At 51.8% G+C, this 14,068-nt stretch overlaps 2 pseudogenes across 2 annotated transcripts; both read right to left on the bottom strand.

Annotated features, from left to right (window-relative positions):
- Positions 1 to 456: 456 nt before the first annotated feature.
- On the bottom strand, positions 457 to 810 carry LOC308530641 (selenoprotein H-like; annotated as a pseudogene). Its single transcript has one exon. The product of its transcript is annotated as a selenoprotein H-like (transcript).
- A 6,978-nt stretch (positions 811 to 7,788) lies between these two features.
- Positions 7,789 to 8,834, bottom strand: LOC308530642 (cytochrome b-c1 complex subunit 2, mitochondrial-like; annotated as a pseudogene). The gene has a single exon. The product of its transcript is annotated as a cytochrome b-c1 complex subunit 2, mitochondrial-like (transcript).
- Between the last annotated feature and the right edge of the window lie 5,234 nt (positions 8,835 to 14,068).

Raw genomic sequence — 14,068 nt, forward strand, 5'->3', positions numbered from 1 at the left:
ACAGCTTGATATCTGGTATTGAGATCCCACCTACTTTGTTCTTTCTCAAGATCGCTGCAGCTATTCGGGGTCTTTTTTTTTCCAGATGAATTTTTGGAGAGTTCATTCTAGATCTGTGAAATATGCCGTTGGTATTTTAATTGGATTACAATCTTGAGACATGCAGGCACTGCACTAATTTTCTGCCATTAGAAAGTCTGAGATGAATCTATGGGTCCTCTCCCAGAAATATATATATTTTTTATTAGTCAAGAACTTTATTTCAACTTTTATTAAACCAAATCCAAGAACTTTTCAATGCCTCACTAGAGTGTTGCCTCACAACTGAACCCTCAGTTCTGCAGGGGAAGAGACTGTAGCTTCAGGCACATACCTGGAGTTTGGCCCTGTCCTGTCATACATGTCCCAACATCACCGGGAACAGACAGCTCAGCGTGGGGATTTCAGCCAAGCCTCCTACGGAAGGAACCTCTTCAGCTTCTCCACGACTTTCTGCGGCTCAGGGAACTTGAGTTTGCGTGGGGGCCCCTTCTTAACCCCCGTCCAGAGCTCCGCACCCCTGCAGCAGCGTCGCCTGGAAGCTGCCCCTCCGGGCTTGGAGGGGTCACCTTCACCGGGAGCTCCGGGGCCTCCAGGGCAGCGCCTGGCTCAGGACCGCGGCGTCGCGCCCGCACACGCATCAACTCCTGCAATGCCCGATAAGGACCGTCCCTCCTCCACCTCCTTCTGGCCGCCAGCCAGCCTCTCCTGCTTCTCAGCTGCCGCCATCACCGCCGCCTCTGCCTTCCGCTTCCTCCCGCGGGGAGCCATGGTGCCTGGAAGCCGCCGGGAACAGGGTGGAGCCGCGGCCACGGAGCAGAGGACACCCCTCTGGGAGCTCCAAACCTCAGGCCACTCCGCTCCCAGAACAAAACCGCCCGCAAATAGCGCAAAGCCTGGCCCACCCAGAAATATTTTTAAACTGCCCTCACCGGCTTGGCTCAGTGGATAGAGCCTTGGCCTGCGGACTGCAGGGTCCCAGGTTCGATTCTGGCCAAGCCAAGGGCACATGCCTGGGTTGCAGGCTCCATCCACAGTAGGGGGTGTGCAGGAGGCAGCCAATCAATGATCCTCTCTCATCATTGATGTTTCTATCTCTTCTCCCTTCCTCTCTGAAATCAGGAAAGAAATATATTTTTAAGAAAGGAAATATGTTTAAACTAAAAAGGCAAAATAATCAAAGTTATTTATATGTGCAAGCTAAAACAGAGGAAAAAATGTTTACTTTTCAACAAGCACTGACACATTTCATTTATTCCAGGCATGTTTTGAAATCCTTTACAAATATCGATTCATTCGATCTGGTTTTCGTAGTCATTTTACAAAGGGGGAAACTGAGGCACCGAGGCAGTCCTCACTCCCAGAATCACACACGTGAGCGCAGGGGCAGGGTCTGCCCTGGGCACTCCAGCTGCAGAGTTCCTGCTCCCCCAGCACCTGCTGCCCCCATCATGTCCCTGCAGACATGCTCTTCCGGCACAGAACCTTCTGGAAGGTCACACTGGCACTGCTGATGGTGTGTTTCTAGAGGAGAGGGAGGCAGCGGCTGAGGATGGGGAGGAGCTTTGCCTTACATGGTGTTTATTCCCCAGCTGCTTATATTTACAACGTGGGGGGGGGGGGGGGTGAGGGGAGGGCAGGTTCCTCTGAGCCCGGTTTGGGGAGACCCCTCTCAGTGACCCAGAAGTCCCGGCTTTTCTGTCCAATTTTCATATGATTGCTTCCAAATAAAATTAATACACGGAAAGTAGTTTTAATATCCTTCACAGTTTAAAGAGTCTGGAGAGGACAGGCATTTGCGACCTCTGTCCAGGGTCCTGGACATGCCCCGTCCAGGCCAATTCGCTCCCCTCCAGGCTGGGGGTCCAGGTGCCCACGGTCCCCTGTGACCCTCACCGCGTGTCCTGGGTGCCGCGCCTCCCTGAGCCCGTCCCTCTTTAGGGAAATCTGACCTCACACACCGCAGAGCCCGACCCCTGTGACCGCGGGTCCCGCCCGTGTCTGTGGCTGGCTGAGCCCAGGAGCTCAGGAAGGAGGTTCCACCCGCGGTTTGGATGAAAGTCAATTGGAAATGCTGGCAGCGCTTTGGACGCCTCCCAGACCGTCTCTTGGAGGCAAGTCAGTTCTTCCCGTGAGAGTTCCAGCCTCCCACACCACAGCTCACTGGCCGGCGGGGACACGTGGAGAGCCCAGCCCTGGGGTTGGGGTGCAGGGGAGGCACCTTTTCCTTGCCCAGCGCCAGGGACTCCTCCCTGGTCTCACTCACAGCGCCTGCCCGCCCTGCGCCCGCCTCCCGCCAGGGGGCGAGCTGCCCTCACCTCCCTCTGCTGGGCCAGGCAGGGGGTGGGGGACAGATTCAGCGCCAAAGCCCCTCCCTCCCTGTGGCCGCGCCCCCCTCCCTGTCCTCAGCCCTCCTGAGGTGGAAAGGAGAACTGGATCCCGGTGACCCGGATGCAAATGTTATTCAGCGAAACCGCAGATCATGGGGAACACCTGACATTTTTCCTACATGGGAGACGTGGACACTCCTTGTGACCCCGGGGAGCCAGAGAAGGGACCCCCTGTCCATCATTTATGACCCTTCCCAGCCGTTCATGAGCCAGGACAGAACAAGTAAAACTGCAAATTTATTAAGTTCCCTGTGTTTGGTACCGGGTGAAGAAAGGAGCCCAAGGTCATGGGGTTCTGCTTCATGGTATCAGCTGTAGGGTTTAGGACCCTCGGACCTCCATCAGCAAAACAATCTCTCAGATTGTCCAGAATCAGAGAAAGGGGACCGGTCACCACTTAGGACAGCGTTAGAGGGCTAGAGGAGCCAGCATAAGACGGGCACGTTGACTCTGAGAGTCTCCTGTCCCCACATGTCCCCTGCAGTCCCGGAGCTCAGTCAACACCAGGCCCCGTCTCCAGGCTCAGTGAGGAGCAGAATCTGCAGTCATCTGGTCACCCGTCCTCGGTCATCTGACACTGCGGAGAGAGAAGACCAGAAATGCAGGGACAGACGGTTATGGACAGAGGAGTGGAAAAGAGAGACACAGAAGGACAGCAAAGAGGATGAGAGAGAAATAAAAAACAAAGGGGAGAGAAACAAGGAGAGAAAAAGGGAGAGATTGACTAGAGCAGGTAGACAGGGGTAGGGGACAGCCAGAACAGGACAGGACGGTTGTGTCATGGACAGTCCGGGTTTCCACAGCCTCCCCAGTCCCCAACAAGCCCTATTCCTGTGAAGGAGACAGGATCTTACCTGGAACAAACCCTGTCACCCGGGAATGGGCCCAAGGAACACGCCTGGCCTCTCACTTTTACCACGAAGGTCTCCTGGGGTCTGAATGACCAGGGACAGCACTGCTCGAAGCAGATCCTGAAGGTGCAGTTTCCACACTTCCGGGAAGTACTCAAGGGCACCACAGCATTGTCATAGCAACAGTGCTGCTGGGGGTCGTAGAACCTGTCCCCACATCTTGAGTGTGACTGGCACAGCATCAGGTGAGCACCCGTGGGGGACACTGGAGGAGACAGAGCTGGTGTGGCCCAGATGGCAGGGCAGGCAGGGCAAAGCAGGGGCCCTCTGGATGCCACCCACCACCCGAGTGTCCCTGTCCCTCCTGCACTCACCTGGGGCTCCCTGTGAACAGAGGAGGCTGATGATGCAGAGAGCAGCCCAGACAGCTGTGGGGGAGGAGCTGGATGAGGTGCGGCTGAAGGGGCAGCCATGGGTCCACCTCAGGGAGCCCTGCCTGGGGCAGAGGAAGGTCTGGGGGGGGGGTCTCTGTTCTGACTGAGGCTCAGGGAATGGATAGGGGCTGCCAGGGTGGGATCTGGTCACCTGTGTTCGGGAGTCCTGGGATTATGGACCTGTGGAATGTGAGGGGTGCTGGCAAGGTTCTTGGGAGAAATGAGTTTAGGATTCAGGGGGATGTGGGTGGTCAATGGGCAGGCATTGAGAGCAGGAGGCCCAGGTGCACTCAGGGAGCTGAGCTGATGGGTTGCTATGGAGATGACCCACCTGAAAGTCTAGCAGACTGGGTTTGGGGTGGGAAAGTGGGGTAAGGGTGGCATTGGGCATGAGTTTCAGAACCGAATCTGAGATGTGGATGGAGATGATATTGGGGAGATGGATCGGTAAGGCCTGGTGCTAAGGAGGAGAAGTAGGTTGAGGTAGGGATGGGGCGGTGGCTGAGAATGGAGCTGGGCTCCAAGGGAATTGGGGTTGGGTCCTCCTTACCCAGGATGTAGCATCGGGGAGTCATGGCTCTGGGTTGGCTGCAGCGGAATCAGGACAAGGTCTGCAGTTCCCGCAGGTGCTTTTATGTCTCTGATAAGGGAGGTGATGTCATCGGGCTCCTGCCTCCTGGCCAGGCCTGCAGAGACTCGCTGGGCCCTTGGGTCAGGATTATCCAGGCATCATCTCTGGCACCATGGAATCCTCTGAGAGCCAGGAGAGGAAGGACCCCCCCCCCCCATGATACTTTCCCCAAATGCCTCCCACGCAGGCCCAGCACCAGGGCCTCCTCAGCAAGCAGGACACGCCTCAGAGCCACCCCCACTCTTCCAGGATGAATCCACCAAACAGCTTTTCCATCACATCCTATGAGTCTTCTACTTTCCCCACTGTCTTTCCCACATTGCTAACCTCTTACATCCTTGGGGTTGGCGTTGGGTGGGTGGTACACTCAGCTCCCTGACCTCTCAGCCCTGACCAGGAGCTGCTCACTAAACCACAGCTCAGCTTGTTCCGGTGAAAGTGATGCGTTTTTACACCTGGAAATTCCAGGTTGAACAAGGTTGGGGAAAGGAGGGAAAACGTAGGGAGGAAGCTGGGGTGGCTCATCAAACAGAACCAGGGGAATGGCCTGGGAGGAACCCTACTTCTTACTCCCCCAGTCCTCTTGCTGGCCTCCTTCTCTGTGTCTTCATTAGTGTCATTCATAGCGGAGCACAGGTCCACTCAGCACCTTATATGGCCCAGGCTGTGTTTCTGACACAGGTGAGGCAGGGGTGGGAAGGCTATTCAAAAGTCTCAATTTTCATGGAGTTCATGAGAGGCCAGACGGCAAGAGGACAAGAGGGAGGGGAGGGAGAGGCAGGGGGTAGAAATCTTAGTTTGGTCTTGTGTTCAATGTCATTATCAGTATTACTGGTCCGTAAAGTTCTGTGAGAGAAATTCCACCATCTTCAGTAGATTCTCCAAGGCTTTGACCTTAGCATCATGTTCAGAGGAAGATGGATGTGTGATTTCCCCGAAAAGAAAGAGTGACACTGGGGTCAGGATGTGAACACAGCAGGTGAGAACGAATGTCTCCCCTGAGGGACACTGAGTTCTGTGAGCTCAGGTCCCATGCAGTGAGGACTGGGAGCCCCTCCCCCAGCTCCTACAGGAATTCATCCTCAGGGACACCCCAGCCCCATTCCAACAAGAACAAGGTTCTCTTCGGGGCCTGGGAAGGGCGACCTGCCACTCCTGTAGGCTGATGACCTGCCACTCCTGTAGGCTGACGTACCATCTACACCTTCTTCCCGAGTTTGAAAAGTTTCTGCCTCCCTGGTCTCTGCCCAAGGGAACTTGCAGCACTCACTCTCCCAGACACCTTCCACCTGGAGCCCAGGCCCAGATGAGGCTCCTCCAATAAGTGCGCCCATTTCAGACTGAAAGAAGGTGAAGATCCACCCATTTCCTGACACAGCTCCAGGCAGCCTGGGACCCAGGCCAATGGCCTCTGCCCAAATCTGGGTTGCCTGCAGGGTGAGAAAGGAAACTTTCTCTGGGGAACGTTTCAGATTGTGTCTGAATAGACACAGCACAGCCCACACTCCTGATCACACAGCTGAGTCACTAAAAGGCAGGGAGGGGGAGGGACATCAGGGCAGAACAGAGGTCTGGGAGGCTGTGCTGATGAGAAGACAGCTGCTCCTGAGATCTGTGGACACTCAGCCAGGAACTCAACAGCATTGAGGCTCTGGGGTGCGAGTGTGGGGTTTGCACCCTGCAGGGGCCCTTCTCAAGGCATCAGAGAAGCCTTAGCACACAGCCCTGTCCACTCCGACCAACAGCTCCCGCAGAGACCCCCTTCCTACTGTGTCCACCGTGGGACCTTACTCTCTGGGGACAGCTCTGTCTTCTGCGTGAGAGCCACCTCAGTGAGGCAGGATTGGGCCTGTCTTGGTTGAAGCTGCCATTAGATGTTGGGATCCTGCCTCTGCCAGTGGCTAGAAAAGGTTCTGGCTCTCTTGGTTATCAAGTGTGAGATCCTGACCTCCAACAGCCATTTGTTTTACTTTCTCATCCTGCTCCCTGGATGCAAGCAGGACACTGACCCACTGTCCTACTGGTCAGGGACACAGGCTGGACAGGACCCGGGATGCCTGAATCCCAGTGCAGGAGCCTCCAAGCCCCCCTGGCGCAGGCCCTCTGGGAAGGAATGCAGGCTCTGCTCAGAGACGCCCTGGATGAGACCCAGGTTGCTGCTGCGGGTCTCCTGGTTGAGACTGGCAGAGCTGGGTGCCTGCATTGAAGCCCAGGAGGACACTGGCATTTCCTTCTCTCACCTGCTTCCCTCCTGGCATCCCCTTTGCCCCAGGAATTAATGATTATCTCTCCAATTAGCATCTGGGTGTTATTTCCATATGGCCTCAGGGATCCCTTCCCAGAGCACAGGCAGGAGTGTGGTGGTTTGGGGTGTATAGAAAGAATGCCAGGTGTGTAGTAGGAGGAGGATGGGGGCTCCCCAGGGACAGAAGGTCCTCCTCTTCTGGTTGGTGAGGAAGCTGTGTCACTCCTTGGCTCCAATCCCATCATCAGGATTTAGTGACTAACTTCTCTCCCTGCAAAGGGACTTCTGGTGACCAAAGGACGGATGGCAGAATGGATGATCTACCCGCCCACCCCGCAAGCCAGCCCTGAGGGTCCCTCCCAGTAAAACAGTGAAGTAAGGGCCTACTTGTCATGGCCTGAGGGGCTGGAGGAGCCGGCTCTAGGCTGTGACTCCCTGAACAGCACTGCTGATGTGACTCGGGAGTCAATTTACAGCCCTAGCAGCCTTTGGCCTTTCAAAGCTATTGCCGGGACTTGGGGTTGCTGCTGAGGAGTCACCTGGTGACTGCATTGGTGTGCTGCCCAGAGCTTCAAATTCATCCCAGCTGCAAGGCCATCTGGGAAAGGCAGGCAGAAGCTCTGCAGCCTCTGCAGACAGGGAGAGGCTGCAGAGTGGGAGGGATGGGCGCCACACTCCTTGTACACCTTGCATGGTCCTCATCGCCTTCAAATTTTTACAGCTCCTGTTACAGCCCAAAGTGTCTCCCGTGGCTCAGCCTGTGTGTCCCACAGCTGCAGGCCTCCCGCTTTCCCCCACTTTCTGTTCCTCCACATCAGTGTCTGTGCCCCTCCTCATCCATGTGCTCCAGGGATCGTGCACGATGGTCCTTGCCTGTCTCCCTACTCTCACTCTGTCTTTTTAACACTTAGAATGTTTATGGACTTTAGGTCAGCTGGGAACAATCACCTGCATTTATACTGTGTAGTGTTGTTTTTAAAAAATATATATTTTTACTAGAGGCGTAGTGCACGAAATTCGTGCACAGGTAGAGTCCCTAGGCCTGGCCAGCAAGCTGGTGCAGTGCCTTAATACTTTTTAAGATGTTTCTCCTCATTGAAAAGAAAGATAACTGGTACATTATAGACTTGTGAGTTCCATGTGTTCGCTGCTCTGGGTTGAGAAAGTGTCCAGCTCTTTCTTGGGACGCATTTCAGTATTACAGCTCATCAACAGAAGGTGCATGCCCCAAGTTTCCACCAGCTGCACTGGTCCTTGCCTTCTGGCCAGAAACTGACTTCTTCCCAGCATTTGTGGCATCAGCCTCAGCTGCCTGGGAAATCAGGGGCTGCGGTTGGTTACATGTAGGAAGCAGCAAGGAGAGTCTAGGCCAGACTTCACCCAGGACGCCCTCGGGCGGCGCCTCTGCCATTAGGTCCCCAGCTTCCAGCTGGTCCTTGGCAGCTTGGACATCACTCTTGGAAAGTTTTCTGGAACAACTGTTTTTGCTTGGTTGTAAGCAGCCTTGATAACATCTCCAGCAGCTGCTGCCTGGGAGGTAGTGTAAATCCCAGAGTCCAGCATCCGAGTAACTGGCATTCAAAGGGGAAAGGTCAAGTGGCTGGTGAATCCCCTTGGCAACAGCTTGGGACAAAGGGCTGGTGGCACTGCTGCCCCCTTGACCTGTGGCCCAGCGCCGAGGCCACGCTGGAGGCCACTAAATGCGTTTCCCTCTGCACTTCCTGCGGCGGCACTTTCTGCTACAAAAGCAGCACTGAGGAGACTGTCTCCATTCTGTTCTCTGATTTCACCTCCATGGTGTCTCGCCTCTGCACCAGATAAGCCAAGCCCTCCCTTCATGTGCAGGAACCTTTCAGCAACTTGCTTCTGACAGGTGGCTCACACCAAGTCCAAGCACAGCCATTCCTAACCAGAAAAATGTTTCTGAACCTGGTAATTCAACTCGTCTGGTGCCATGTTTCCAATCCTATAATCCAAGCAATACAAGGAACTAGCCAGGCATTTCAGTGAGCTGCGGCATGCAAATTTTCCATGATAGGAGCCTGTGGGTTCTGAAAAGCCAGCCACAGCTGTGTCCATCCTTAGCTGAGACTGGAGGGCCGCTACCTCCCACCAATGACACCCAGGTGCTGTGGGGACACCGAGCAGGAACTCCATTGGAATATTGATGTCATCCCCCCACGCACTCCACAGTTTCCCTGTTGAAGTCACTGTGAGTTTACCCACCAACTGCGTCAATTCCATGGTTTATTGTGAAATATGCCGCACCTTTTTTAGTCAGACCGGATGCAAGAGGAAGCCAGTGGGAGGTTCCTGAGTTGTCAAGTTCCTGGGACCCACTGCCTGTTTTAATGAACAAACCAACTCTTGATGCAGGAGCATCGTTTGCCAGAGAAGCAATCACTAAACCATTTGCTGATTTGATGAACTCAAGGCTGAGGATGTGGAGGCACTCCTGTCGGGCAGTTGCAGCTTTCACTTTGGCAGCAGCTTTGAGGCAGTAAAATCTCTAGACAGATGTCACATGATCTTGCTTATATGTGAAATCAAATAAAGAAAATAAACTGACGAACAAGGTAGGTCCAGAGGCATTGATGCATGGAACAGACTGACAGGTCTCAGAGGGGAGTGTGAGGAGGGGACAGGAAGTGATTAACCTAGGAAATTTTTTTTAAATATGTCTTTATTGATATCAGAGAGGAAGGGAGAGGGAGAGAAAGATAGAAACTTCAATGATGAGAGAGAATCATTGATCAGCTGCTTCCTGCAACTCCCAGACTGGGGATCAAGCCCACAACCCAGGCATGTGCCCTGACCGGGAATCACACCCTAATCGCCTGGTTCATAGGTCAACGCTCAACCACTGAGCCATGCCGCCTGGGCATAACCCAGGAATTTATATGCGTATATGCATAGTCCATGGGCACAGGCCATAGTGAGGGGAAGGCCTGGGGTGGTGCAGGGGCTGGTTGGGGGGTGGGGGGAAGGTGGCTGGTGAATCCCCTTGGCAAGAGCTTGGTACAGAGAGCTGGTGGCATTGCTGCCCCCTTGACCTGTGGCCCAGCGTCGAGGCCATGCCACAGGACTTTGTAATACTGTCAGTGATAGAACCAAAAGAATATTATTGTAGATTCAGTTTCACCTTCTCAGCCTCCACTCCGCACAAGCAGGCTGGAAGCAGAATCACACTCTAAAGTGAAGATACTCATAGAAGGTAACATTCCAGCAACAGAAATAATGACACGGATCACAGTGCTCAGCACCAGAGGTGTGGACAGCTCCTTCTGCTCTCTGGACACAGGCACCCCATCCAGATGTTCTTACTCTTCATGTTTACATGTGTGGTAAAATTCACATAGCATGGCTTACCATTTAACCAATGTAAGTTCAGTGGCATCCAGTGCATTCAAGATGCTGTGTAACCATCACCAGAATGTCTTCAACACTCCCTACACCCCCACACCCATTGAGCCATCATCGCCCATTCCACCCCCCTCCCAGTCCCTAGAAACCATTAATCTGCTCTCAGTATCCATGTCTCTCCCTATTTTGGATTTTTCAAATGGATGGAAAGCTACAATATGTGCTGTGTGTCTGGCTTCTTTCACTTATCTCAAAGTTCCCAGGATTCATCCATGCTATCCATGGATCAGTCCTTCATTTCTCATGAGAAATAACATTTTATTATATGTACATACCACCTTTATTTTCACTATTTACTAATTGATGGACATTTGCGATGGTTCCATCTTTTGACTCTTGTGATTAATGCTACTATGAACATTTGTGAACAAGTCATTTTTGAACAACTGTTTAATTTATTTGGGTTCTGTTCCCAAAAGTAGAATTGCTCGTTCACATGCTAATTTTATGTGTAACTTTGGGAGGAACAAGGAGTTTTCCACTGTGCTTGTACCATTTTACATTCACACTAACAACATATGAGGTTTGCAATTTCCCACACCCTGATCAACACTTTTGTTCTATTTTAAGGATTATCATCATTATAGTAAAGTTGTAAGCCCTAGTAGTTCTGATTTGAATTCCCAATTCAAAAATCACTTAGAGGAGAATGATTCAAGATGGTGACATAGAAAGGTCCTAAACTTACCTCCTCCCATGGACACTATAGTTAGTTAAGAAATGCACAAAAGAATATGAAACATCAAAAACATAAAACATGTGGGGGGGTAAAAAGAGGGCTTTAGAATGTGCTTAAATTTAATTGCTATCTACTTAAAATAGACACGTACAACTCGGCAGTTGTGGCTCAGTGTTTGAGCATCGACCTATGAACCAGGAGGTCACGGGTCCATCCCCAGTCAGGGCACATGCCTGGGTTGCAGGCTCAATCCTCAGTAGGAGGCAAGCAGGAGGCAGCCGATCAATGATACTCTCTCATCATTGATGTTTCTATTTCTATCTACTCCCTTCCTCTCTGAAAGCAATAAAAATACATTTTTTAAAAATAGACAGGTATACATATAGGCTGATATGTGTGAGCCTCATGATAATCACAAAACAAATCCTATAGTAGATACACAAACGATAATGAATGTGAAATCTAAATAAAATGCTAAACACTTGTCATTAAACCAGACAAAAAGAGAGCAATAGACGAAGGAAGAGATAGGAACCACAAAGCAACCAGAAAGCAATGAACAAAATGGCAAAAAGTACATCCATAAGGGCTTAATGCCCTCTCATCCCCCAGTAATAAAGCCACTTGAGCAGAAAGGAGGGCATCGGATACAGCTTGGAGCCATCCCCACTTTCCCAAATGGAAAGAGCAAAATATGCTTTATCCACCCAACCCCACAAGCTGTCTACTTTCCCCAATTCTTTTGCAAATTTCAAACTCTCCTGAGGGAGCGTGCCGAAAGCCTGTCCTACCTCACACTCCCAACCTAAGGACCAGTGTGCAGTCACTGCTCACCTGGCCCCAGTGGGTGTTATTCAGGTGGAAGATACATTGGAATGGGGTGCCTATGTCCAGAGAGCACAAGAAACCATCCACACCATTTCATTGTTTCTGTCCCTGGAATGCGGCTTTCCCTGAGTATCTCCACTGTATCATGTGATTCTGACTCCTGCCTGCTTGTGCAGAGTGGAAGCTGACAGACAGTGACTATAGATTTGGAAACTCTAATTTGAATAAGTGAGCAAAATGAGAAATTTGCCAGGTTCCTGGGGTCTCTCCTGAATCCAAGACGGGAACTCAAATTCGAGAAGGACGCTAGGTCTACTTCTGTTTTGTTTTTAGTTGTCATTTATTCAAGGACACACAGCTTGTACATCTCAGGCAGTTGCAGGCTCTGAGATTCATGCTGAGCCTGCCCTGCAAAGGTCGCTGTTTTCCTTTGGTTCCCAGAGAGGGAGAGCGAGAAGGGTAGGGTCAGGAAGAGGAGAGGAGACTCTGAATGAGAGAATGGGAGAAGTTGTGCAGGACACTTGGTAAGCAATTGATGACTTAGAAGTGATTGATGTAACCCATGGCATTGTCATACTTATTTGTATCACTGATATTCTGGAAAAAAATTCCAAAGACTCTCCTGTAGATCATGACCCTGTAGGAGTGACGGCAACAGGACCAGTGAAAGGTTTCCACTGTCTCCTCCACAGGAATTCATCTTCCTTCTGCTGAATATGTTTGCTCATGGGGAGAGGTTTGTCCTCTGAGAGAGCCACATGGGAACAGGAGGGAGGGCGCCGCTCCCCTGAGGGAGGCTGACGATGCACTCTTTGCTGCCTATCTTTCTGTGTGAGCTGCATGATGATGCACTATTTTTTGCTAATAGATGCAGCCAAATCAGTAATATCAGTAAGGATCTGTGCGCTGGTCCAACTGGCTCAACCAGGCAGGGTTGGGTCCTATGTGTGTAGGATGGAGAGGCGGAGAAGATGAGGCTGGGAAAGAGACTGTTCTGCACAGAGAGGCTCTTAGGCCTCCCCAGCCTATGAGATCCAGACTTCAGCTGAACAAAAGCATTACAGGGGGGCCAGGGAGGCTGCCTGGAGGAGGAGAGGTTCGAACTTCAGGCACCAATTCCCAGAAAGTCGGTATGTCAGGACAGACATGTTGAGTTAGATACACCCTGGACACAGTGCTTTCATTCATTCATCCACTCCTTCATCCATCCACTTATTAATTAATCCATTCAACATTCCCTGAGCACCTGCTCTGTTATCAGCCCTTTGCTGTTGATGCTGGGGACCCAGTGGTGACTTAGTCCCAGACCCTGTCCTTCTGGCTCTCACATCATTGGTGGACACAGACCACCCCAAACAATAGTGACCCAGAGTTTGAAGGGCTGGGAAGGGGGACCAAGGGCATCAAGGATGGCTTCCTGGAGGAGGGCACATCTGAGCTGTAATTTTAAGAGTGAGAAAGAACTGTGACTATTTCAGTGGGGTTCAGCCCTGGGAGAGCAGAGGGCAGGGCTGGGTCAGTCACCCTGTGGCCTTGATGAGGATTCTGGACTCATCCGAGTGCATTGGGAGCCACAGCCGTGTCCTAAGCAGGGGATGGAAGTGGTGAGATGTGAGTCTGTGGAAGATCCCAGTGTCTGTCTCCTGTGAGGGAGTGGACAGGAGGCAGGAGACCCTGGAGAAGGCATCTGAAAGCAGAAATACCAGAGTCTAAATGCCTGTGCTCTCCCAAGGGGTGGGGGCAGCATGCTCCTCTCCCTGCTCTTCAGACCCCCCCTCTATTACACCTGCGGGGTAGACAAGTCTTCCCCAAACTGTGAGTCATGGCACTCTTTCAGGCTGTAAAACCAATGAGTTTGTCAAAACAGATACTTTAAAAATTAAAATATAGTTTATTGAAAATAGAATATTAAGCATTCCTGGGTAATTCTGTCTGTTTTTGAACTGTCTATTCGTGACAAAATGATGTACATCTATTTTTCCTAGTGAGTCATGTACAGATATAGTAAACATGAGGGTGGAAAGGCTCAGACTTGCAGTCTCCTTTCCAGACTTAACTGTCTCCCCCCAAAAATAAAAGGGTTCAGCTCTCACGTCTTCAGTCCCAGGCACTTCCTGTGGGAATCAAAGGTCGGCTCTGCACCGTCTAGGTGTCTCTATCAAAAACAGTGATAAGGTTGGCCCGGATGCCATCCAGACCTAGAGAGGAACAGGTTCCCTGGGGCAGAGTTGGGGTTGGCGTCTCTCAGCCCAGCCCGCCCTCCTGGCCTTAGATCCTGGACTCTGTAGCAGCTGAGTCAGGACTTGGGTGGGAAAATGGAGGGATCAGGGCAGGGCAGGGGGTCTCGTAGGCTGTGCTGGTGAAATGGGCATTGAGGGCCAGTCCATGGACACTTGGAGCCCCTGACTGAACAGTGATGAGGGTTTGGGGTCAGACAGTCCTGGGTTAGAATCCTTACACTTCCTCAAAGGGTGCAATAGGCTACTTACAAGATTGGCTGTTCATCTTTCTGCATAAGAGGAAGATTTGATTTTTCGTGTGACTGACA

This window comes from Myotis nattereri (genome assembly GCF_964212035.1).
Source record: "Myotis nattereri genome assembly, chromosome: 15".
NCBI classification, from domain to species: domain Eukaryota; kingdom Metazoa; phylum Chordata; class Mammalia; order Chiroptera; family Vespertilionidae; genus Myotis; species Myotis nattereri.